The sequence below is a fragment of the Argopecten irradians genome, chromosome 1 (genome assembly GCF_041381155.1).
Source record: "Argopecten irradians isolate NY chromosome 1, Ai_NY, whole genome shotgun sequence".
Classification (NCBI taxonomy): Eukaryota; Metazoa; Mollusca; class Bivalvia; order Pectinida; family Pectinidae; genus Argopecten; species Argopecten irradians.
Window position 1 is genome coordinate 13301755 of NC_091134.1, and position 26457 is coordinate 13328211.

Consider the following 26457-nt stretch of genomic DNA (forward strand, 5'->3'; position numbering starts at 1 on the left):
CTATTACGGAAAGCGACAATTAATTCGTGGATGGAATAATCTATAGATATATTTTCAACCAATATTCTTTCGGTAATAATGTAAAACCGGGATTAGTAGATATAAACCCTCATCTTCAATTTCTATCAATGGTAGTAATTATATGACATCCATTACTAAATGAACTTTTAAGTCAAGTCAAGTAGATTTTATTTTGAGTCGGTAAATGGTTAAACATACAACACCAAAGCCTTTGGCGATCTTTTACAACCGACGTGTCAAATTGTCGAAAACTGATTTAACTTTTTAAGAAATTATTATTTTATTTTTTGAGCGTCAATTCAAAATCAAATAGACATGTAGACCCTTGGCCACGCTTATTCATTATTAAACCGAGTGGGATGAATAGGTAATGCTGTAAGAGTCGAAACTGGAATTAAACACCAAGTTCCTAGGTTCTGTGATTGATAACAACGTTAATACACACTTTATATCTATTGATTTGGAACGAATGTTCGTGCCGTTTATTTGGCTACAGATATGCAAAGGTAAGTTCCTCAGTGATAAAGAAAGCGGGACAAATAACTGGATACAGTCTTATCGAAATGGGTTTTCCACCATAGTTTGAATGCGTATATATGTACCATAGGCTTTACGTTATTGACATACATGTGCCATTTATAACGGCTGTTAAAGGCAACGAAAACCAATCTTTAGGTAGAGTTTAACTTGCTATACGAGGAAAGTGTTTGTTATAGGTATAAGGACTCTTAAAAAAGTTGAGGTTTGGAAAAACCTTAAATAAAACTTAAAATTAATGAATATGAAAATGGTATCTAGCAGAAGAAACTATACCAATCTCCATCATGCATATGTATTCAAGAACGTTGCTCTTACACAATATAGAAATAAAACAAATAACAAACAAAATCAACGTCAACATGGATTTTACACACAAAGTTATTTCAGATCGGAGTGTTATGATTGTGTCAAAAACTATATACAAATGTATATACATACATTGTTATGTAGATTATATTTCTATGTTTTCCTTCCGGGTGTTGAATTTGTTAAGATATGATTTAGTATGTGTCTTAAATATCTGTTGACATTTTACAACACAGTAAAAAGCTTTTCTGAGTAATTAATTAAATAAATAAGGATTTGTCATGCAACATTTATTTAGTGTATGTAAGTAGTTAAATCATACTTTGCGACCTCCTAATTGAAACCCATGTAAAGAAGAAGAAAAAAAACCCATTTCGTTTTTCTGTTATTAAAACTGTCGACAGATGACGGTTATCAATAGTCAAGTATACCATATTAATTAGATAGAATGGGTTAATTGAATATTTCATTTTATAATCGACAAAGGAAAACCTCGTCAAGAGAACCTGCGCATCATTACCTTTATTACCAAGACGTTAAATACGCTTTTAATATACTAATTAATACATTAATATATCACTCTAACACGTTCTATTAATTCTGAGTAGAGCCATTTTGTCTTAGAGTTTGTATGATTTGAAGTTTTATTTCATTGATGATTATTTTGGAAATTATCTGAATTTCAATGGTAGGATGTCATAATATTATAAAGTCTATGTCGATGGCGATTAAGAAATTTGATATATATATATTTTTTAAATTTTGATACCATATTTTGAATTCAAAATGCTTTTCCTCAGACGTGCAGCTAGACATCGATGTTGAAGACTTGCCAAAATATCAAGTACAGGTCAAATGTGATAGAAACAAATCTATTACCCCAATGTTACCACTGTAAGGGTAGACTTATCAGCAGAGAGATAACATACCCTGGTCAGCTGTTTATTTAGTAGTGTCGTTTACGATAAATGATACAAGTACGTTTATCGCATAGTTGCTGTGTAATAATATTGCAAGGCTTATAAACGAAGCATAAGACAAATTTTATAGCCGAAATGCTATTGATTATTTTATTTCTCATACAATAAGATTAATTTATTGTTTTTTATTTACTGATGAAGTTGAGTAATATGCTCTTGATGAAATTTTTTCGATGATTTTAACATTTTACGCATTAGCAATAATATATTCCTCCGAACAGAAGACAATCCCTGTCAAGTTTTGTTTTCTATGATTATTGTGAAACATGGTATGGTTATGGTTTTATGTAGAGAATAATACAATAACACTCCAGTATAAAATTCAATGAAGGACTTACCTAATTTACATCTAAGGCAAATACTCTGTAACTCAGTGGAAACGACTGTTTTAAAAATATCGGTACCATGCATTGAACCCATATAGGAAATAAAAACTTCTTATAACAGTAATCATTCAATCGGGTGTTCTATCAACAAGAGCCCTGTTCCTTCTGCCTTTTTATCACGTTGCATATATACTATACCGTAAACCGCGAGAAGTTTCTGGAGATACACTATTTAGCGTAAGCGCGAAAAAGTTTTCAAACTTTGAAATGTATAATTGTATAAAATGTACATGAATAAACCATGTTTAGTACGAAATCATGTCTTCGCCAATATGTTGAAAATGACAAAGATGTGATATATGTATTATTTGAAAATTAAGGGAAAATTGGGGCATCGACAGGTTATGAAAGCTCGCAAACTTGATAAAAACTAAAAAAGAAAGCGGTCATTTTCAGTTGTCGGGAATGAAGCATTATTTTCACTTTCATATCCTTTGCTTATTTTTTTTTTTTTTTCAAATACCTTTTCAAAATTAGCACCAATCAAAAAATAACTTATCAAGAAGTTTTCTTTCTTTCTTTCGTTTTTAATGTATATGATTCTTCAACCTGACTCATGCAAAGCTTGATATTTATTGCTATCATTAACATATTATTTCCCAAATTCATTCCACTTTTTCCTTCTAATGTGTCATTCATATTACCACAGGACATTAGGCTTTGACCTCCATTTTGGTTATTTTGATATTTGCATTTATAGACAAATTAAAAAGATTACAAACTTAATTAATTGTTAGCTAGTTTTATAACTTTGCGAGAATGCTATGTATAATCGCAATAGCGCTAGTTTACTCATCATAATAATCCTGTTTACATTTGCTTGTATAATGCATATCCTCGTTGAAAAAACTTTCTTTGACCAAAATCATTTCTGCTATTCTAATTTTATACACACATACATTTAATCAATTGTCATGCAAGTGCTGTACTTCATTTTGCTCTCCCCATTTTGTGCCTCTATCAATTATTTATTTTTTCTATTTCTTTAATGTTTGTGAAATACTTTTGTTTGTCATTTATTGCAAACACAAACCTTTCCCAATTGTATTGGATAAATATCGATTGGAAGTTTTGATAAGAAAATGGTTAAACACAAATATTGATTTTTTTTATCTAACGGATGACAGACGTGTATGCAAACTGGGCTGCCCAATCAAAACTGGTCAAGATATTGTGTTATATAAAATGCTTGTTACCTTATCTTGAAACATTATTGCAGTCATTGGTTTACCGATAAAGTCAACGCAAAAAACATTTTGTTCAATATTCTGAAGGAATCTTAATCAGTCGAGGTAATTATTTGATTTTAAAATTTATAAGACGCAGGGTAGATTTGTTTATATGAAAACAATAACGTTTCCTTATAACTTGAAATGAAACGTTTTTTTTCCATTATGTAGTAATATGATAACTTTCAATTACCTAAGATAAATTACACAAATTATATCAATTTAGTTTTTCAAATGATATATTAACAGTACAATATATAAATGAACTTAGAGAAAAGATTGAAGGAAAATCTTGCTTTGTTTCATTATGATATTATTTCTGAAGTATTGATATTAGTTATATTAGCAATAAATAAATATAAAATGAAATAAGTAAAAAAAGACACAAGAATTTAACTTTATTAAGACAAACGCTTGGCATATCCGGAGATAAAAATACTATGATATTCAAATGACTGATACTAATACACAATGTGCAATCCTTGTTTTATTTTTTATTTCAGATGAATATCCAGGAACATGTTTTCACCATGTTTCTACTACTGATGATTAGCATAGCACAGGGTGAGTAATATAATTTGCAATTCGTTATAAATGTCTGGAAATTATACAAGTAAAACAATTACGCTATATCTATTATTAATTTCAGTGTAATTTCGCTTTATTTTCGAACAATTTAGTTACCAATAACATGAAAACAAAGACAAGAAAGATACATAATATGTAAATAATTTTCCCATAGAAATTTGTACAAGAGAAAATCGTGAATTTATGTTGCTCTCAAGAATTCAAACAACAATACAGTGTTGGAATAACCCATCCTCGATACTTCAGTAGTTACTATTAGTGTCGTTACATCCAACCCTGGAATACTTCAAAGCAAAGTTAAAGGTAGTTCAAAAGAAGATGAAAACAGACCAATCACAGGCCTTCCTTTGAAGATTAAAGAGACATCGACGCCTAACATCTGTCAACCACAGTTTACGGTTATTCGATTAGTTTGATATACAAAAAAGTACCAAACTACCTGTGTCATCTGATGTTGCCCACAGAGCCTGCTGTTTGTTTGAAAACGTTATGCTAAAAATGTACAAAAAGTACGCAATATGGCTTGGACGCAACTGTGAAAAATTGTCAACGAGGCAACATGTCCTATTAGCCTTACCTTTCAAATTTTACTAACAGCGGTGTTTTATTTCACCTCATCGTTTTTGCCGAACTTATACGATCGTCTTCAGAGGAAAACTATCGTTAACATATTGAACATCCGCGATAATCCATGGATTTCTATTATTGTCGTTATATACATCCCTGGACTAGGTGATAAAGCAAATCTGACCAATAAAGGTACATTGCGGCTGACTTTGTGGCTTTCAAGTTGCGCGTCATTGTCGATAATGTTCAAAGGAAGTTTATACTGACCACTTTTTGGCCAGTTTTGTTCTCATTAATTGTCTTTGGTTTGCTATGACGTATTCCAGGGGTTGATAACACGGTAGCGAAAATATCGAGGATTCATATCAAATAATTCAGTTTACATGACATTAGTAGACAGATATTAATTCAAGGTCATTCTAGGTACTTATTATAGGTAATTATTTAGGGATAGTTATCCTTGCGTTATGATGATACGTGGTGGTCAGTTTACTTTTCTCGTGATGTTGGCCATTTTTGTTGATTTTCATGCGTTAGAATATTTGCCATGATTTCTACTTAGCTGGTAGACTTTCATTCTACTCCAGTTCTCCAGTTCACAAATCTTTAGAATTCTTGCATTAGGTAAAATAATGGTTATGCATAATACACTTTTGAAAACAACTAAATTTCTTAAGTTGTCATTTTTTCACAAAATATGAAATTTCATATCAGCTTTTTCTGAGTAATCAGTTTATTGTCAGGAAATGGTTTTTATTTCTATATTTTTTTCTCTACATTTTTGGGGAATAATTTTAGATGTGATAACGTATAATTAATTCTAAACCATGCCATACACTAAAACAAATGAAATGTACTTGTTTATCAAAACTAAAGGAATACAAATTACCAATCCACTGGCAATTAAAAAAAAACAATTAGAGAAATTTGGTCGAACCTAAAGCAATGTAAACACCATTCATAATTGTCTTTGTTCATTAATCGAGAGTTGTTCCCTTCTTCGAATTGATAAATTGGATGTTCTCTGATGGCACATCATTTACTGGTCAACTGGCCATAAAAAATATGTTAAGGTTGTGTTATCGCTTTTTCTAAGATAAACTACTTTTTATTATTTGATGTCATAACCAGTCTGTTTCACCAGAGTTCCTTCACACTGAACGAAGGGAAGGAACTCTGTAAGAGCAGAATTATTAGTATTACATTATGTGTGTATCGTCAGTTTAAACTAAGATAAGCGTTAACATTTATTGAGGATTTCTTAGTGCATGGCAGTCATGTGTTATAGCTGGTAACATGATAATCTTCTTTCTTGGAAATTAGCAAATTCTGCATTCTGCTCTAGATCTGCTTATTGTGATTATAACTTTTCTTTTGATAGTGTCTGCAATGACTCCTGCGGCACAGCCACTTCCCGCCGCGACACACGCACCTGCCGCGACACACGCACCTGCCGCGACACACGCACCTGCAGTGACACACGCACCTGTAGTGACACCCGCACCTGGCGGGGCACATCCAGCTGGACCCAAGAAGAATGGAAGCTGTGGAAAAAATGCTGCAGTGAGCTTCGCTACAATCTTAATTATGAGCATTTTAAGTGTCATCTTGATATGATGATATATTTCAGTATTGCTTGTCATAAGCATTTTCATCGGCTTATAATACAAAATGATGTTATCATCCCTTAACATAAACATGATTTTTCTAACATAACGTTCGATTGGTTGACACGGCAGTGTAATAATTTCTAAAAGAAAGAAAGGAGTCTATCAATAAAAGTTTAATCACAGGTAAGCAATGATAAATAATGCAAACGATGTTGCTAGAAACACGAAACAGCTGTTTATATACGACGTTTGAAAAAAGAATCATATTTAGACGACTGAGATAATTATTTATGGATCTGAAACGTACCGGGAAGGATATTCATTGTGACGTAGTGATTTGAACAAAGACGTGACGTCATGAAACAGTGACGTAGCTTTAGATTCGAGGATGACGTGGAATAATGTCTACCTTTTCTGGAATTTCGCAGCACATTTTATCTTTGAAACAATTCAGATTGTAAGTTCTTGAGGAAATGTGACAAAACGTATACAAATCCCAGTCCGTGAAATCTCATACGTAACACACATTCTTTTTTAATACTCTTTCTTTATCACATCATCGTTTTATCCAGTGAATTCGTACGTGTAATATTTGCCATATATCACTAACGTTTTAAATTATCGCCGTTACGGTCCATAAATATTAACAAAAAGGCGACAAACAACTTATTTTATTTTCATTTTTATTATTTAACTATACGAATTATAGTTCTTTTAATTTTGATGTTGATCTTGTTGGAATTTGTGACGATTTAGGCAAAGGTTGTCAATGTTAAGAATAAGATTAAATTAAGCATCTAATCTTGCTTAAAGATTGATTTTGAATTGCTCTTCACACAAACTGATTATCATCTTTCTACATTTGGATAATCAAATTAATTTTCTTTGTGATATTGAATGTTAATGTAAATGTCATTTATCGCGTAAAAGTGTCAATGAAAATATAAGAAACATTTGAAATAAATATAGTTTTGATTCACATTAATCAACTGTCTATTAGTCATGTTATGCAATGTAGTTCTGCAGCATCTAAAATTGGTACTGCGGCTGTAAGCCAACCAACCGTATATTGTATTCTCTGAAACTACGATTCCAACTTTATGGAAAAATGTTTAAAAAAAATCTAGATCTACTCTTATATTATCAGTTTAACACTGGAAAACATTTAATATATAACCAAAATATGAAAGTGTACGCTAACATTTCTATAAACATCGTTAGAGTGGGGGTGGGAGGTGGTTGTAGACCAGAACGTTTTCCTCAGAAAAGATAATTGAAAGCAAAATACGCAGTGTTCCAATAAACATGTATTGTAGAAGACATTATATTGATAAAAACAATTATTAATAATGTATTTACATAATCTCGAAATTATTATTTTTCACTAAATCTAGTGTGCAATTTTGTGCTGTTTTAGTTTTGTGTAGTATTGCGCTCAGTTTTCTTTTATTGTTAATATTCTGGCCAATTGTTGTAATTTCCTTATTTTTAATAACTAACATAGTATAATAAAAGTAAAATCCGGAGCTAGAGAAGGTAATTATTGAAGACAAAATGGTATGGATGTCAAATAACTTTGGCATCTCATCAACTTACCAAGACCTTAGGTGGATCTGCGGTTACCATAGAATTACCACTACACAATGTATTGCTTAACTCCACGCATTCAGATATAGCAGCTTTGTTACTTTGTTTCGTTTGGCAAAGGAAAGTAACTCTGAAGATCAGAATGTACGATTCTAAAAGAATATAAATTAATAATTATGCACAAATAACTATACCAGGTGAATATGTAATCCAAAAAGATTCCAACCACTCAGATAATAATTATCAGATAATACCCTGTCATTCGACACCAGTTTATCTTTAGAATCCCTTCTGATGTTTGTTGATTGGATTTTATAACGTCATATTTACTGCAAGGGTCATGAATGCGGTTTTAGCGTGTATATAGTGAATGGTGTGTGTTTTGGGAGGCTGCGGTATATTAGTGAAGTCACTTTTTGTATAGTGAACTCATGTTTTTTTTAATAGTGCTATATCAATGAAACATACCGCCGAAGACACCAATCAACGCACCCCTCCCGGTCATATTATACTGACAACGAGCGCTTAGCAGGAGTAGCAGAACCTACCATTTTTATAGACTATTGTTTGGGTCGGCCAGGGGACAGGACCTAGAGCCTACCTCGCGGTAGCGAACGCTCAACAGAAGGCCAAAAGTGAGGCGGTGTCAAGATAGACGTCAGAAAGAAGAAAGTTATGAAGAAGAGACAAGATAAGATATTAAATTTAGTTGCCTTTTATCTTCATGCAATAGGGGAAGCAGGCACAAATCTAACGCCCTTCCTGCAGGGCTTTTAAAAAGACAAAATAGCATAATCTGGTTAACAAACAGATATAATCTACACTTAAAATATGTTCACGGCAAGCAAATATATAACATCTTTTGGTTTAAAATCTTATTATAGGACTACTTTGATAAAAAAAATTCTTCAAAAAAGAAATTCTCCTTTGTTTATTGAGCTAACAAACAAACATAGATATTTAGATATTTTGTAGTACAAAAATGTAACACATATTTTTTTAAATAACCAATACGTATATTCCTCATACGTATAACTATCGCTCATCACCCTTGGGACTATTTCAAGGAAATGGTTTACGTATATTGTAAAAACCTACCTGTTATGCTTGGAAGTCTTTCTGAGATACAGGTACCCAGACTGATATTGTACATTGTATAATTTTTTTGCTGTTTCTCTTACACAATGCTAGGTAATTTTATAATATTTATTAGAACCGATGTGGTCTATGGTCACGGGTTATTAAGCAATAGTGCAACGTACAACTAGGACCTAGAATGATTAAATATAGAATTAAATATTATCTGCAAGGTAACGCTTTAAATTTTTTTGATTGGTACTAAAAGTTATCCGTTTTGGTACTGTTTTATTGACTATATAAACCTGATAGTCAATTGTTAATTGTATCATTCCGGAGGTTTACAAAGTGGATCAGACGCTTAGAATATCGTGACCAGTGCAAGAGTGTGTGATTCGCCGCTTGAAGTTTACACCAAACGAATGTGTTTAGTACTGTCTAATGTCACTGTTATTAATTTATAATAGATTATCGCTGACAGATATCTCCTAGTTTATGTATTTCAAAGGTTGGTATCACTAAATCACGGCGAAATCTATTAAGCAAGAAACGTATATTTAAGACGGTATTAGACAGTAACTTTTGGTATCATGTGCGCAGTTGGACTCCACATCCGACAAGGAGAACAATAGTGCGAGAATACGCTCGCACTAAAAATTATCGATTGCCTAAGATGATATTACAACACTCAATAAATGCAATAATCCCTGTGTGATCTATTTCAACAGTTAAGATTCATTTCGCTGTTTTGCCGTCTGGCACAGTTATAGTCAAATAACGTGCGGAGATTAAGGCGACGGCGTAAAACATAAGACGACCCGCGTTATGCAATTAACATTTGATTTATTTTTATTGCATTGTTCAGATGATGATAATAAGTGTAGTAATAACTTTAAGTATTAACTTTTCCGACTCTACAAAATTATCAATAATGTTTTAATTCTCATATAAAAAATAAAAGCGGTTTCGGAATGACGGTGGTCCTTTGATATTTTTGAATATTACAAAGTGCAAATGATACTAAGATAGAAATCACAAAAAAGAAGTACTGTTTTCTCCGTCGTTAACTTTATCTAGTAATTATGTTTTAATATGTATTTTATGGATATGTTCTTCACGCGCACTATACATTTTTAAACAGAATATACGATTTCAATCAATATCTTATGGGGCATCTTATGTGATGGGAGTAAAATTATTACATAAGATGTGAATATTTATAAACCTACATGTAGATCAAAGTAGCATACATACAATTGTACATAAATTATCATATTCATACATTAATATATTTTACAGCAAACGCTCGCCATCGCTATTGCAAAATTATACTGTCATTTACAAATTACGAAGCTATAATAATGCATACATTATTTTTTCATAAACCAAAGATAAGCATGTAAATAAAATCATTAAAATAAATTGACTAACATAATTTCGTTTGAAGATTTGTTAGAATTTAATGCTTTAGATTGGCATTCTCTTATTAAAAGGTATTATTGAGCATTAAACTCAACGACGAATACTTAACAGCAGGATTAAAATAATCATTATGCGTCAATTTCTATGGTCCTGTATTGAGAAAATGGAAAAATTGTTACACCATACGCCGGTAATATAAGTTATCAAGAACCTGCTGAGAAATAATTAAGGGACAATTAATTCAATTCAATGAAACAGAAAAGATGACAGGATATTTTGACCTGAAATTGACCTGAAATTGACCAGAATTTCTGGTCAAGTTCAGGTAAATTTCAGGTCAAGATTTCTTGACATGAACTTCAGGTTAGAAAATATTGGCTGGGTAGTTCTGTCAAAGTTCATCGTGTCAGGCAATCAGAATGCGTACAGAGTTTATACCATGTGTGGTATAAACAAATTGTTAATCAACAGCTTAGTGTTTAAACAATGTCCTGAGAGTATAATAACACCGCTTATTGTGGGAGAAACCAAGATTACACCCGTATATATCTAATTAGTTTCACTGCATTCCCACTGGATTCTACTACCACTGACGGCGAGATACAAGTACAACTACCACAATAAAAATGCAATGTTCCTTAAATAGTGAATGATGAATGTTGAATGCCGGAAATATATATTTCAAATATATAGCAATTTCAACTTTTCAAACGAGGAACCAGGAAGGGGCATTAAAAAGAAGAAGACAAGTCATGTAATCATAAATAATTTCGGATTCCAATATTCCACTATTGATCACCATAGAGGACCACCTGTTATATTTTGGAAAGGGATCCAATTGTGACATCCAATAATTGGAAAAAAATAATCATTATCAGAAAGAAGATTATCACAAAGACCGAGAACTATTTTCAGTTCTTCATTGATTTTATTTGACCATCGACATCAACTGCATAATCTGAACTTTGATCTTCTTTCCATTCACACGCGAAAGTTACATGGTTTTCTTGGGTCAAAACTGTCCTTTTCTTGCTTCAGCTTGAATGCTATTGCTTCCGCTTGATGAAGATTCTGATATTGCCCTTTCAGCTGTAAAAATATAATAAATATCTAAAAATGTGCAATACGAAACCAAACGGAACAAAAATCAAGTAAAACAATTAAAAAGAAACCAAATTATGTTAGTATTTCAATACTGCAAAACAAATATATTCTAGCCAGAACGTAGCCTGTAACGGATTGTTGTCAGATACCCCACCCCCTACCCTCACCCTCACCCCATCCCTACGAAACGGAATGATAGTGAGGGAGTGTAGTTTGATTATATATTGAGAATGACATTGTATGGAATATCAATTTTCCAAAGAAGACACATCTCAATTTTGATATCACGCATGATGTAATGTATACCTCTTGTTTTGTACAGCTGTTTTCCTTGAGCGCTTCGCTTGAGTGATCTCTGTGAAAGACAATGACAAGATGCTGTAGAACGACAATAGTTCTTATAAACAATAATATAAAACATATAAACAAACAGTTTTTAATTGAAATAAATTTATGTCCAATAAGGGATTATTTCACATTAGTATCTGAGGATCCCAAGCAAACATGACTTCCATTTAGAAAAAAAAGTCATTCATGTTAAAGTTGATATATTTACATGCAATGAAGTTGACTGCCAATGATTCCAAAGCTTCATGCAAATGATCCAGTATGCTGAATGTAATTTTCGATTTTTATTTTGAGTAAAGATCCAATATATTGATTTGTTCATGTAACACATTATACGCGAAAAGCGGAAAGGTGAGATTTATATAGACTACATGATATCAAACACGTTTTTAACGAATATATAGTTAGATGTAAAACGTAGTAATTTTCATTCCCCAGTAAGATATCTGTAATATGTTTATAACGAAGTGATTTCCCTGTTCCCCAGAGGTTCGTTATAACTGTGTTTTACTGTTTCCATAATAAAGGTCCACAATAGATTAACGATCATAGAAACATTATTATAGACCCGCTTGATATTATTCTATATCATTTTGAGCTAAATTAACAAAATATTGAATGATGCTACAACAGAAGTTAGTGAAGTTAGTGATAGTAACCACTGTAGTATCTAGAATGACGTTAGTTTTTACAGTGTTTTACTGTTTTCATTTTAAAGGTGCACAATTGATTTGAAATAATAGAAGTATTCTATACACAGAAAGTGTTGCCCTGTTTTAATATGAGTTGAATTTGGTTGATGCTCCAACAGACATAACAAAGCTCAAAACAGATTATACAGATTGGGAAAATTTTGCAGGGAATATTGCTACATGTATACTTACAGTGAATTTGTACACCTGAGCATTCCTCTGTCACATATAAGGAGAAAGGTCAACACCAAACAACAAAATATGAAACTTGTGTTCAACATTTTTCAATCGTCGTTAGTTCGCACTAAAACTAACCACGCCAAAAGACCGTGTATGTATAGGGGTTACTAACTTTCATACTATATATCGATTCATATGAAGTAATATATAAAAATTACCTCATTAAGTCTCTGATCGTGCTATATATTTATGTTACAATGTAAAAATATTAACATGGTTATACCGATGTCAAAACGAAGAAAAAAAAAGATTACGAAAAGTACCAAAGATATAATAATCAAAACTCTGTGATTTTAAAATCGTGATGTGGAGATTTCGAAAACACACTCATCATCTACAAAGGATACATTTTATTAGAATAAGGCGGATTTGCATGGCGTTCTGACTACGTCCGTTATTACTGTATCCTAGATATATACCGTAAAGCCGGTTATTTTCGTGGACCAAAATTTTCCCAGTTACCAAAGATAAAATCATCAAAATCCTGTATAATCGTTTCAAAATAGTTGAAAATCTTCGATTTTGAGATTTCGGAAAAATATTCTTCATCTGTAGAGAATACATTTCAATAGTAGCAACATAATTCGGATATATTAATTGGCCTTTTAACTCCATCCGTTATCACTTTAGCCTATATATATATATTCCTAGAGGTGGCATCAAAATCGTTATAGCAAACCATGAACTATGTCATAGCAAAACTGAATGCAGCTCAGGACAAAAAAACCTTACCAATCACAGGTCTACAGAGATCTTTTGAGAATTACGGAGACGAAGTTCAACTTCAAAGCCATACAATTACCGTTATTCGATTCTTTTGATGGATATCGAAAGGTCAAATATCCTGTTCCACACACAGAGTTTTGCTATGAGATCAGTGTCAGTACGTCTAATGAGAATTAAATGATATATACATACCAAATTTATCAAAGATTCGAATCTACCTATTACCTGATGACTTCACCTGTGTCATATTCTGTGCAATATGTGTCACTAAGGTAATATAACCAGACACTAATTTCTCGGAACAAAAATTGCAGACTGAAATCCAAACTTTAGTTTTCACTTTTATCTAAATTATGGAATATCATTAAGTCAACATTTTAAGATTTGTTCTATCCTTGTGTTACCAATGATCAAAAGAAGGAAGATGTGCAAGTATATACAATGAACTAAGAAAAGATTGCAGTAACATTTCAGTCGCTCGATGACCTCGTCATCATGGCCGGTTTATGCTACTTGTGATGTTGTTTCCGTGATTAAATGTTCCTAGTCTAGACTAGTGTTCACTTGGACTTAAGAATAGCAACAGATTAAAGAAATTGGATAAATTTGTTTCCTTTCAGGTGTGTAGAGTAATCTACAGTTTGTTTCTTAAATATATTGGCTAGGTTTCATCCGTACTGTACATCGGGCTAAATTTAGTTTCGAACACGTGGATGATCGAATGCAATGTTTACATTGATTGCTATATCCAGAATTCAAGGAAATGCTCTATTAAGCTATGTTGATAAACACATATGCAAATTACTTCTAAAATATTAGCATGGCATTTTAAGAATATATTTTGGATACAGGCGCTGTGTTCTTAATTTTTTTTTTATTTCATGCTTCGACTCCAGAGGAGATTTCCCTTAAATGCGTGTTTTGGTGTGAAAAGGGAATTTCCCTAGGAAGTAGTTCTTACTAGAAGGGTGATATAAGATCTTGTATCAAACAAATGCGATACAAACCAACAGAACATATTAGTTGTATCACTATTGTAACATACAAAATGTAGCATAGGTATGTGGTAAAAACCAGTATCACACCCGTCTATAACTGCGTTCTCACTGCATTCTATTACCACTAACGTTGAGATACAATCACAAATACCACTATGACATTGCAAGAAAATATGTTCCTTTAATAGTAAATGTTGATTGTTGATGCATCATGTGTTTCAAATATATAACAATTTACCTTTTTGAAAGAAAAAGACAAGTAAATAATTCGGATTCCGATATTCCACAATTGATCACCGTAGAGAATAACGAGGTAAATTTTGGAAAGAGACCAAAATCTGACATCCAATAATTTGAAAATAAATCATTATCATTATAATGAAAAAGTATCAAAAAGACAATAAATATAACTTTTTTCAACTTTTCATTGATTTTATTTGACAATCGACTTCTAAACCTGAATTCTTTCAATTCACACGTGAAAGCTACATCTCTTTCGTCAAAATTGTACTGTCCTTGCTTCAGCTTCAATGCTGTTGCTAATTGGATATCCTGTTATGTCCCTTTCAGCTGTGAAAAAAACGAGAAAACAAAACGAAACGAAATCAAGCGAAACAATAAAGAAATAATGTTAGTGCAATACCTAGCTAGACGTTTTGCAGTACTGCAAAACAAATATGTCGTAGCCAGAATTAAGGTGACCCGTAATGATGTGAGTTCCCTCAGAAACGGAGTGATAGTGAGGGAGTGTAGTTTAATTATATTTAGAATGACATGATGTGGAATATCAATTTCCCCAAGGGGACTCAATCTCAATTTTGATAACACGCCTGATGTCATGCATACCTCTAGTTTTGTACAGCTGTTTTCCTTGACCGTAACGCATGATGGATCTCTGGAAAAGATGAAAAATAGTGACGGCACGATGCTGTAAAACGGCAATAGTTCTTATAAATAATAATATTAAATGAATATTGAACACTTTAATTGAAATACATGTATGTCCAATATGGAATAATTCCCCAGCACACATGACTTCCATTTAAAAACTAAATCATTCACGTCAAAGGTTATGTATTTAAATGCAATAAAGTTGACTGCCCATGATTCCAAAACTTCATGCAATTGATCCAGTATGCTGAATGTAATTTTCGATTTTGATTTCGAGTAAAGATCCAATATGTTGATATATTCATCTAACTCATTATACACGAAAAGTGGAAAAGTGTGGTTTGTATAGACTACTATATATCGTTTTGAGTTAAATTAACAAAACGTTGGATGATGCTACAAGACATCACTAAGCTTAAAACATATTATACAGATTGAGAAAAGTTTGCGGGATATATTTCAACTCACAATTTGTCTTTCTCTTTCCCTTTCAGCACTTCCTCCATTACAAATAATGAGAACGGTCAACACCAAGCAACAAAATATGACGCTTCTGTTCAACATGATTCAAACGTATTCAGTCCGCACTACAACTAACCACGCCAATAGTCCATTTATACAGGGGCACATTGATCTGTATGACGTAACATGTACAAATTGCAGAAGGCAGTCTCTGATTTTAATCAAAAGCGTATTTTGATAGCGAATGAGATGTAAATCGTTTCATGTATTTATGATAAAATGTAGATATCTAAATATATTTCGAACGAAAATCAAAATCAGATTACGATAGTTTTAAAGATAAAATCGTCAAAATCGAAAATTGTGATGTGGAGATTTCGGAAAAACGCTCATCATCTGCAGAGGATGCATTTCAATAGAAGCAACATATGGCGGATACATTGCATGGCGTTCTATCTACGTCCGTTATTAACATATTCTAGATAATAATTTGATGTGAAATCACGTCCTGACATTTATCTAGAACATCCCAAACTTTTATGTAATTAGCATATTAGTCGACTTAAGGATCTGCTATGGTGAGGTTTCAGTCTCGTTGAAGTCTTGTTTCAACCTTAATCAAAGATTTTTTTATGATTTCAAAAACTAATTGTCTCAATTTGGAGTAAGTTGCCATATAGAAAATATGTCAAAAAATAGATTTCAATTGACTGAAGATTTATTTTTTTACACATTTTTTTTCAGAAATGACCAATTTTGCGGCTATTTCGAAAAGATGTCTTTCTTACACTCTGAAGGTGAAATTTCATCAGTTTTTACTTCAATATCTTTACTTAACTCGCCTGTGTGACAACATGTTTAGTTATATCAAGTTAATTCTTGCTGTAACTCTTTTTAGGTTTACTGAGATAATAATGATAAGCATTTAAGGTTGAATGTCTAATCTATTGGTTTTCATTTTTTACATAATAGTGAACATAAAGAGATTCGAAATTTTATCAAGAAACGCTGAAAAATAATTGCATCGGGACAAAAACTCAAACACACTGACCCCCTATTTTTATGATGGTTTTAGAAACAGCAATCTGTTTTCTTGAACTTCAAATTGTTAGAAAAGTTAGTCATCGGATTTTTTTTTCTGTGAAGCGTTAAATCAACCAATTTTTGTTAAAAAACCAAAAAAACAAAAACAGGGTATTTTTATCTTGAAAACTTGGAGGGTAATGGTAACATATACAGATGATCTGAGCAAAAATAATCGGTTGAATGTGTGATATTATTATTTTCTTAAAGAAAACATTGTTTTTAAAAAAATTGCGAATATTCATACACATCAGACAACTGATCTGTAAAATATTGCTTACGTTTGTCGTGTGTGTGCTCAAAGCAGTGAAATAACGGTAAAAATCACAATTTACGTCAAATAGCTATCTTTGATTCATAATAGCTCAAAATCAGTAAAACCACTGTATCATTTTTTTTACATTAACTTTGGTATGAATTCCTATTTCCGAAAATCTATACTGGAAAAACAGCTAGTCATTAGAAAAAAAAATACTTTTAACCAGAGCGGATGCTTAAACATACTATCAAAAATCGTATAAAATGATGCCATTTGTAACGCTATCACTGATGGACTAATTCACATAAAGAAGAATCCTACAGGAGCAGTATTAAGTTTCATGAGGTTTTTCCACCGTTAGGTTTAACTATAGTTTCACTGTTTGATTTAGGAAATTTGAAAGATATTTTCATCAATAATCGTGTCCAAACCGAAAGGAGTCGGTGAGAAGAGATATTGATGATTTTACACACCGTTATTAATTTACAGATTAGTGTGGCGTCGTTCGATGAAGGTCGCTGCTATTATTGATTTAATAAAGATGCTGTTTAATTATCAAAAGTTGATGTAAATATTACCTCAAAATGATAAATGAGGAAAAAAAATGCAAGGACAATATCAGGCAATCGCCGAAATTAGGTTATAAAAGACACCGAAATCATGGCAAAAATGCCAAAAACACGTCAAGTTGCTTAGTGTTAACGACGTCAAGATCATCCGTTGCGACCCCCATTTGTCTGATGGCTGGCACTTTTGACATTTTGCCGCAATAGCGAAAGGGTAAACTGCGTCAGTTATCATTACCACAGTCACCACAGTCGTAGAGAAATGTCACAGTAAAAAAGGCATTTCAGGAGAAACTTACTAATCACAGATATGCAGAGATCTTATGAGGATTACAGAGATCGAATTCTAACTGTACCGATATTAGAATATGATGATGTATATCGAATGGCCAAACAACCTGTCGCACACGTCCTGTTGCTATATGAGATCAGTTTTCGATTTAAGTACGTCTAATGGGAATTAAATGATATGAACATATCACATTTATCAAAGAACAGGATTCGCCTGATATCTGGTGGCTTCACATTTGCCATATTCTGTGTATGCCATTTGGGTAATATGACCAGGCACTAAGTTCTCAAAACAATAGTGCAGACTAAGTCAAACCTTCAGTTTTCTCTTTTATCTTAGTGAGGTAAACTTATTTTATCAATTGTCCTTGTGTTATCTATATCAAAATTGACTTAAATCAGATTTTTGACTCAGTCACTTTCTTTCTAAAAGCCTTTTACCTGGGATTCTCCGGTCCGGATAGGGAACCCAAAATTGACATCATGGTAAAATAATACTCTCAAAATGTCTAATCCAGTATACACTTGTGCACATCAAGGAAACCAAAAGAGGAAATTTCATGTATATATATATATCTAGGAGATTACAGCAATGTTGTCGAAGGTAGAAACATTGTATATGAGCAGGGCCATATCCAGGGCCTGTTTCTGAAGCGTATACAGATATTCCATTCAAAATTTAAGAAACAGAACATGTGGTTATATGACATAGAGCCAAAGTAAAATCTTCTGTGCGATATTGAGAATCTTGCTGAGAAAATTGCGGTAATAAGAGTAGTAAAAAGAGGTTACACAATAAGTGGTTACTGTGCCTGCTTGTAACTTTTGAAAAATAACTGCGAGTGTGAAATAAATTCTATATCCAGAAAACATTGAGTCTATTGGTCTGTATTTACCACAATAAAAAGAATTTCAATGATATTCAAGTAAACAAGATTTTGTAAACATGATGGCACGTTTTGGAGGGACTGACGTTCCTTTATATGTCAAACAAATTCACGTAAATAATGTCGACGATTGATATACAAAGTTTGTTTTTTTGTTTTGCGAGGAATTGTTAAACCTAAGAAAGGTGATATTCCCCGATACCCAAGGGACGAAGGAAATATCACCTTCAAAGGTGTAACAATCCAAAAAGTCAATAATTGTTTTGTTATATGAAACGATGCTTACAATACAAGCTATGCTGTTGGAAATGAAAAAAATGAAGAAAAGATAGCATAACGACTAATTAAAGAAATACAAGAAATTGTCATTTACGTATCATCAGTAGGTACTCTTACTTTGTATTTTTGCTATTCTTCTTAACAATATTAACTTTGAACATACAGCTATATGTACATTTAATAATATGTGTACTGTTTTTCTAATCTACCACAATCTAACTTTTTCCCACTAAGCGAACTCTTGTTATAGAGGTGGAGTTGGAAAACTTTCTCGTTAACCGGAAACCGGAAGTCAACACAAGATCCAACATTGCGCTGGACAGTATCCAAAGTCACACTCTCGCGTGATTACAAAATCACATTCTCGCGTGATTACAAACAAGTTACTCTTGGAAAATTTCAAAATGAAAACAATAGTGTAAGATAAATATTCCAATTCATTCTTACCTGAATTTAACAATTACATTTTGTCCTGAACCTTAAACTTGTTTTACCAATCGGAACTCCTCGGGCATTCTCATTCCGTGCTTGCCGGAAAGGCCCGAGGAAGTCCGATTGCTCGTTTTACGTGTCCATTTGCTTCGGAATTTTCGGCCTGGCAACGGAGAACGACGTTGAGATATATTTTGTAGCCGCTGTCACGTATTTATGCAGAAAGGAAAATAGAAGTATCCTGTGTTCAATATTGTTTTTCTTCTTATAAACTCAATACCAGTAATTCAACAATGCTATGATGATTATAATAATTAATAATTCTATCAATACTTTCTAGCTGTACAGTTAGTCGGTGCACACAATAAGCAATAAAAACAAAACACATGTCAATATCGAAAAGACTGATGGGTCAGGGGGAGGTTACTCTTTTGGCGTATTTCTATTTAGTAACAAAATTTAAAAAAAAAAACACACACAAAAAAGCCAAAACCCCCCGAAAGAATGGATTAACTGTTGCGCTCTCAGATAGGCTTTGCCTAAATTACAGTATGTTTAAACAAAACGAATCTCGTTAAAATGCTTGCTAGAGGTTGATGTTTACCGAATGTTACTATTTTTAGATTTTGGTTTCATTATTCATTTTTTTCAATTTGAAGATTTTGATGTTTTTAAATTAAAATTTGGTCCATTAATACGTTTTCATGACGTAATTCATATTTGATTAAGATTGTTTTTGCTAGTGTCGACAATTATATTTCAAACGCCTCCTCTGACTCCACCAACTCTTACTCACACAATATCTTCCACTTATTACCGTGACCAACTCTTGTTAATATGGTGCTGATTCGAAATCAAATATGGACGCAATGACGTCACCTCCGGTTTAACCTAGACAGTCATAACTTGTGAACCACTGAGCCAATTTCTTTCATTTTTTTATATGTTATATAGGATACTATATGAAGAAACTTTGTAATATATTGTACATTTTGCTCAAAAATATTAACTTCCGGTTATTCAATGCTCATAGTGCAAAATCGCCGTTTTTGGTGGAAATAACGATTTTTTTTTTGTAAAGTTCTAAGTAGTATAGAAGCTTGATATTTTGCATGTTGTATGCTTAGGTAGACTATCAGGTTTAAGAAAAATGAACTACATTGACCTACATCCAAGGTCATAGAATTCTTGTGATTGTAAAGCTATGAACGTTTCCCGGTGAAAATTCAGCTCATTGACTCAGCCGTAGCTCGTTAACCACCCAGCCAACATCGTTCATTTTTTTTTATAATGTATGTAGAATGGTAAATAAAAATCTTTGTCTTTGAACTTTTTTCTCCAAATTGACAATTTCCGGTTGCTTTTTGGGTCCCCACAAAAAAAAAATCGTCGTTTTTTTGTGAAATACGGCAATGTTTTTTTCTACCGTTCTACAATATTTATAGGCCACATATTCATCATTAGGTAGTCCCTATTAGATTTGAAAAATAATAGAGTTTGACCTTTATCCAAGGTCAAAAATTGATAGTTGTTTTAGGAAATAAAATTGAAAAAAAATGTTAGGCATTACATATTTTTCCACACATATGCTCAATATATATTAATTCAATACGAGTTACCTCTCTTAGTGCAATTTAACTTATTTAGATGCTTTGTTCTGTTACCTAAAATTTAAATACCCACTAATGTGAAAAACCCGTCAAATTTCCCATGACAATTTCTAGATGGTTTTGAGATTATTTCTCAATTGATGACTAATTCTTGCTAAATTGATCTATCCAGTTTTCCTTTGTCCGTAAGTTGAGAGCACATCATGATCAGATAAACTAGATAAACATTATAAATGAAGTAGAATTTTAAACAAATAAATGCAAATTTCAAGCAATAAGTCATTAAGAATAAGAGAACACATTAACGTAATTGAATTTAGTTTGGTATCTAGCCTCTGGTACGATAATATTCCATTTTAAACCCACCAGAATACCATAATTATGAAGAATTTTTTTTTCATGACGTTCTATTTCTTTCACGCAATTTGCTTCATGTACTATTTATATAAATGAGTATGACTCAATTTGTTACCAGAGCTAAGACGAAAAACCGAATGATAACAAGAGTCATTTTACAAAAGACATGCCAGATAATGATCACTGTTGAGATTTGGCTCTGGTTTTAACAGCAAATGTCATGTAACGACGTGCCAAGGTTTGATGGTGGAGGAAAGCTGGAGTACTCAGAGAAAAAAAACCCACCGATCAGCGGTCGGTACCTGGCAACTGTCCCACATGGGATTCGAACTCGTGACTCAGAAGTGGAGGGCTTGTGCTAATATTTCGAGACATCTTAGCCATAAGGACACAGTCAGCAGCCTCGTTGAAAAGCACGTGGTATATTGGAAATGGATCCAATTCTGATTTAATTTAAAGATTGAAGAAATATTGAATGGAGCAGAAACTGCGCATACTTCGCAGTTCACTTCATTTCCACGTGATTAATTTACTTCGTCAGTCAATGCAAGCTACAAAATTGATAATCAATCATTAAATTTTCGTTAACCGACTTTAAATTCCCGCTGCCATCATTATACAAATTTGCAATGTTGTACCAGTAATCTACATTAATGTATCATATTCTCGTAGCCAAAGCAACCAATGTTCCGAAACTATCTTCATTCTTTGGAGGTTATACGATTTGAATTTGTGATTTTGAAATACTTTTTTCATTTACAAGGATAAATGGCTTAAATTGAATCACAAAAACAACAACATTATTATGTCGCTTCAAATAAAAAAAAACAAACAAACAAACAAACAAACAAACTTTTTCAGCATTTTTCCGGGGACTTGACATTAAGTAAGCATTTCATTAAATTATATTTGCGTATTCTTCAAACTATTGCATTGTACTGAAAGTTTATAATCACTTTATCAAGCATATCTGTCATTGTGTCTGCATTAAATATTATTGGCCTAATCGTAGAAAGAACAATCGCATTCAAAACGAAATGGCGAAAATCTTTGTTATAATGTAACCAATGTCAAAATGTAGTCTTACGTCAGCCTGAGGTCAGCGCGTGACCAAGCATTTCCATCAAGAGATAAAGTGATCGGAGTTTACTAATTTAACTGAGGCGAAATGAAATGAAAACGTTACAGTATGAAATTGGATAAGAAGTCATCAGGAAAAGAGTAATAAAAAGAATGAGAACTATTTTCAATATTGCATTGATTTTAATCGGTCATCGACTTCAGCTACATACTGCAATATGGCCTTCTCTTAGTACAAAGCATTCAGCTGTGCCGTCTGTCTACTCGAACGTTGCATCCCTTCCGTCAAACTCCCGAATTTCTTGAATGCCTTTGGGATACGTATGTTCTCTTTTACGCCATTACATCTGCTAGTGAACATAACTTGTCATAGTTATATATTACCTCACTGTGCATATGATCGTCCAACGATCGTAGCCGTTGTGGTGGACGGATGTTGGACCCTCTGGATAGAAGGTCAGTTTTACAAGACAGATCCTCTTGTCTTTGTTTCTTTGAGTATTTAATCATGTGTATTGATAAAATACATGCACCGCTAATAATCCACGTGTATGACCGTTCCCCCGCTTCAACCACAAATAACAAATGTATCCATCGAAAACAAGTGAATTTCGTTTCAATCAATCGATGTCTGATATGGATCTAAGCGTAGATCATATAATCACATGGCTCCCCAGGATGTTAATTATCGTTCAGTCAGACGACATCTCAAAACACATTAGAGATACTTTGAAAATCGGTGTTTTCCACAACTTCGACCAAACTATAGTGTGTAAGCCCGTGGCCGTCAGCTTCGCCAGACGCCTGCACAAAAAACGGGTACACCGGACGATCACCTCACGGCCCCCTTATCGCACGTGATCATAAATCATACATTATTACGATGACTGTATTAATTCACTAATACTATTTACTTTTATAGTCAATATTTGGAATATATAACAATTTAAAGTTCTGATCCTGAGATTGAACATGAATTCTGCAACTCGCGTCTACACAAATTTAACTTTTGTTTGTCATGTATATGTCTTAAAGATATAAATATCACTGAAATTTTTTTCGGCGTGCTGCGGACTGTATAATTCTACCTTACGTGAAGGCGTCCATCCCCCCATTAGCTTGTTCATTTGAAGTATAACCGCATACCTTCCAACTTTTGACCCACGAACTTTATATTTGAATAATTTAAGCCCTACTTTAAAACTGACGATTTTTATTGCATAAAAATTTTAATAAAAAAAGGTCGACGAAGGTGTGTAGTGGTAAAATATTGGTATTGGATATTGCGTATTTATGTTATACATGCATGTAAGGAGCAATTCCTCTTTTTAAGAATTATATTCAATATTGGGGCGCTAAAACCGACTCCCAATACGAAATATATTTCATAGAGAACTCGTCAGATTTGCTTTCCATATCGCGAGACTATGGTTTAACATATAAACTGATAATCCAATCCCTATATGTAATATGCGAACCGAAAGGAAAAAAGAGAAACTAACGAAACGAAACAAACAACTAAAACACCGAATCAAATCTTGTCAAATTCACAAGTACGCAAATGGGTATTGACCCACCCTTTTCGTAATCGTGAACGAAATATTTGCCATACTTCCTAAATATTTTTTATCACATTTTGTAAAATATGTGTTTTTCGTAGAACTTATATTGTTTCTTGACAGTTTCATCGGTACTTGTGTAAAAGAATGCTATGCTGTGACAGCCCTCTCTATATGATACTTCTGGGTGCATTTGCAATCATTTATGCAACATCTTTATGAGCTAGTTTTGTTTGCTTTTTTGATGATAAGCTGTCCCTCAACGTATTCTTAAAGGCCCACTACCTTTCCGAAACGGCTTTTGATTTTTAAATGGGAATGTAAAACGAGATCAATAATTTTGTAGAGTCACAAAAGTTATTAATTTACCGTTAATACTACATAAATGAACACCTTCTCAACATTTTATCTAAAATAGATAAAATTAACATATTTTATATAGAATAAATAAAATGTTAATTTTCATAACGCGGGCGTCTTTTGTTTCCCGCCGTCGTCCTAAATACCGCGCGATAGTTGACAATCACTGCACCAGACGGCAAAGCAGCGAAATAACTCTCCGTTGTTTTCATATATTACGCAGGATCTTTAAAATCTTGAATATGTTTGGTGTTGTAACCTCGTCCAAGGCCATCAGTATGTATTTTCTGATGAAATTAATGTTTTTTATACCAAATTAAAAAAAACCTTATAAAATAGGTTTAGCGGACTAAACATCCTATTGACAGCCAGGGAAAAATCATCGACCAGCGGTCACTACTAGGCAAATGCACAACATGCGATTGGAACTCGCATCCCGGAGGTAGAGAGCTTATCGTAATATGTCGGGACATCTTTTTTTAAGGATAAAAATAATTTCATTTTTCCCGTCAATAGGGCCCCTGGGGTTGAGTCCCCAGAGGTTCCTCACAAAACAAACAAATAAAAATAATTAAAGACATCTTAACCACTCGGTCACCGCGGCCCTTACGTGATTTTGCCCAAACGGCAACAGCCATAAACTGCAACTACTCAACTCATTGTCGTGGCAACGATATCAAAATTACTCTATTGTTTTACATTCAAAGTAAAATGATTAAATGGATCTCAACACTTCTATTATATGGATATCATAAGTCTGTACAACATGATATGCACTATATATGACATAATATGGATTATATGATTTGATATGGACTGTATGACGTGATATGGATTATATGACGTGATATGGACTGTATGGCATGATATGGACTGTATGACATGATATGGAGAGTATAGAGTATACGTTGATATGAACAGTATTATAAGACTCTTTCATATGTGGATATGAAGGATAGGGATATTCTACCCGAGGGTCACAAAATGTAGTAAAACCCGAGGCTTGCCGAGGGTTTTGCAACATTTTGTGATCCCGAGGGTAGGATTTCCCTATCCTTCATATCCACTTATGAAAGAGTATTTTTCTTTCATACCACGACGTTTTATTGCAATTTTACAACTATAATATGCCGCCATTTTGAAATAAATTCGAAGAAATCCACGGCTTGAAGTCAATTTCCATACATGAAAAATTACACGATATTTTCAACACAAATTCCGTTGCTTGCATCTTTTATAGTAAAACCAGTCAATTCTGTGAAAAAAATGTTAAAATTTTACCGAGGAAATAGAGATTTTGTTGACGCCGTGACGTCACGAGGCTTTATTGCATGGGTAGCCATGCAATACAGCCTCAGGCGACATGAGTGTATTGCCCTAGACCAGCCAGTATTACACGTGTAGGTATGGAAGAAATCAAGATATTTACCTGTATGACTTGGTATGGACTGTATAAAATGATATGGATTATATGACGTGATATGGACAGTATTACATGATATGAACTGTATGACATGATATTAAATTTCAGTGTTCTCGTGAAAACTACTTTCGGTTTATAAGATCACTGGCTATGTTATGTATACCTCCAATCCGTTGTACTCTTTGGACCCTTGTCTTCCCGGCAAACCTCTGTAAAAGACGAAACAAATGATTGGCAATATGTTGAAAATCGAAAATAGTTCCTTTAAAAAATATCAAAGTAAGATAAATAAAGGTAAATAGGAAAATGGGCGTCTACAGATTATTTCATGACATTTAATGAAATATCCTCGGCATATATGTCTTCAATTTGGTTATATTAAATCACAAATTAACGATTAGCTTTAATTCAAGTTATTCACGTGATGTTATATGCTTTGGACTTGGCTGTCCATGGTTTTAAACCTGCATCCAAATGGTTATGTATGATGGTTATAC

The 26457-nt window shown here is 33.0% G+C and overlaps 3 long non-coding RNA genes across 3 annotated transcripts; 1 reads left to right on the forward strand and 2 right to left on the reverse strand.

Annotated features, from left to right (window-relative positions):
* The first annotated feature begins 3428 nt into the window (after nt 1–3428).
* LOC138309670 (uncharacterized) lies at nt 3429–7212 on the forward strand. Its single transcript, XR_011206304.1, has 3 exons — nt 3429–3525; nt 3966–4026; nt 5999–7212. It is a non-coding gene; the product is annotated as an uncharacterized lncRNA (long non-coding RNA).
* A 4103-nt stretch (nt 7213–11315) lies between these two features.
* On the reverse strand, nt 11316–11780 carry LOC138309677 (uncharacterized). The gene is made up of 2 exons (XR_011206305.1): nt 11724–11780; nt 11316–11402 (listed from the first exon to the last, which is right to left on the reverse strand). It is a non-coding gene; the product is annotated as an uncharacterized lncRNA (long non-coding RNA).
* Nucleotides 11781–14858: 3078 nt separating this feature from the next.
* Nucleotides 14859–15898, reverse strand: LOC138309682 (uncharacterized). Its single transcript, XR_011206306.1, has 3 exons — nt 15781–15898; nt 15268–15316; nt 14859–14991 (listed from the first exon to the last, which is right to left on the reverse strand). It is a non-coding gene; the product is annotated as an uncharacterized lncRNA (long non-coding RNA).
* Between the last annotated feature and the right edge of the window lie 10559 nt (nt 15899–26457).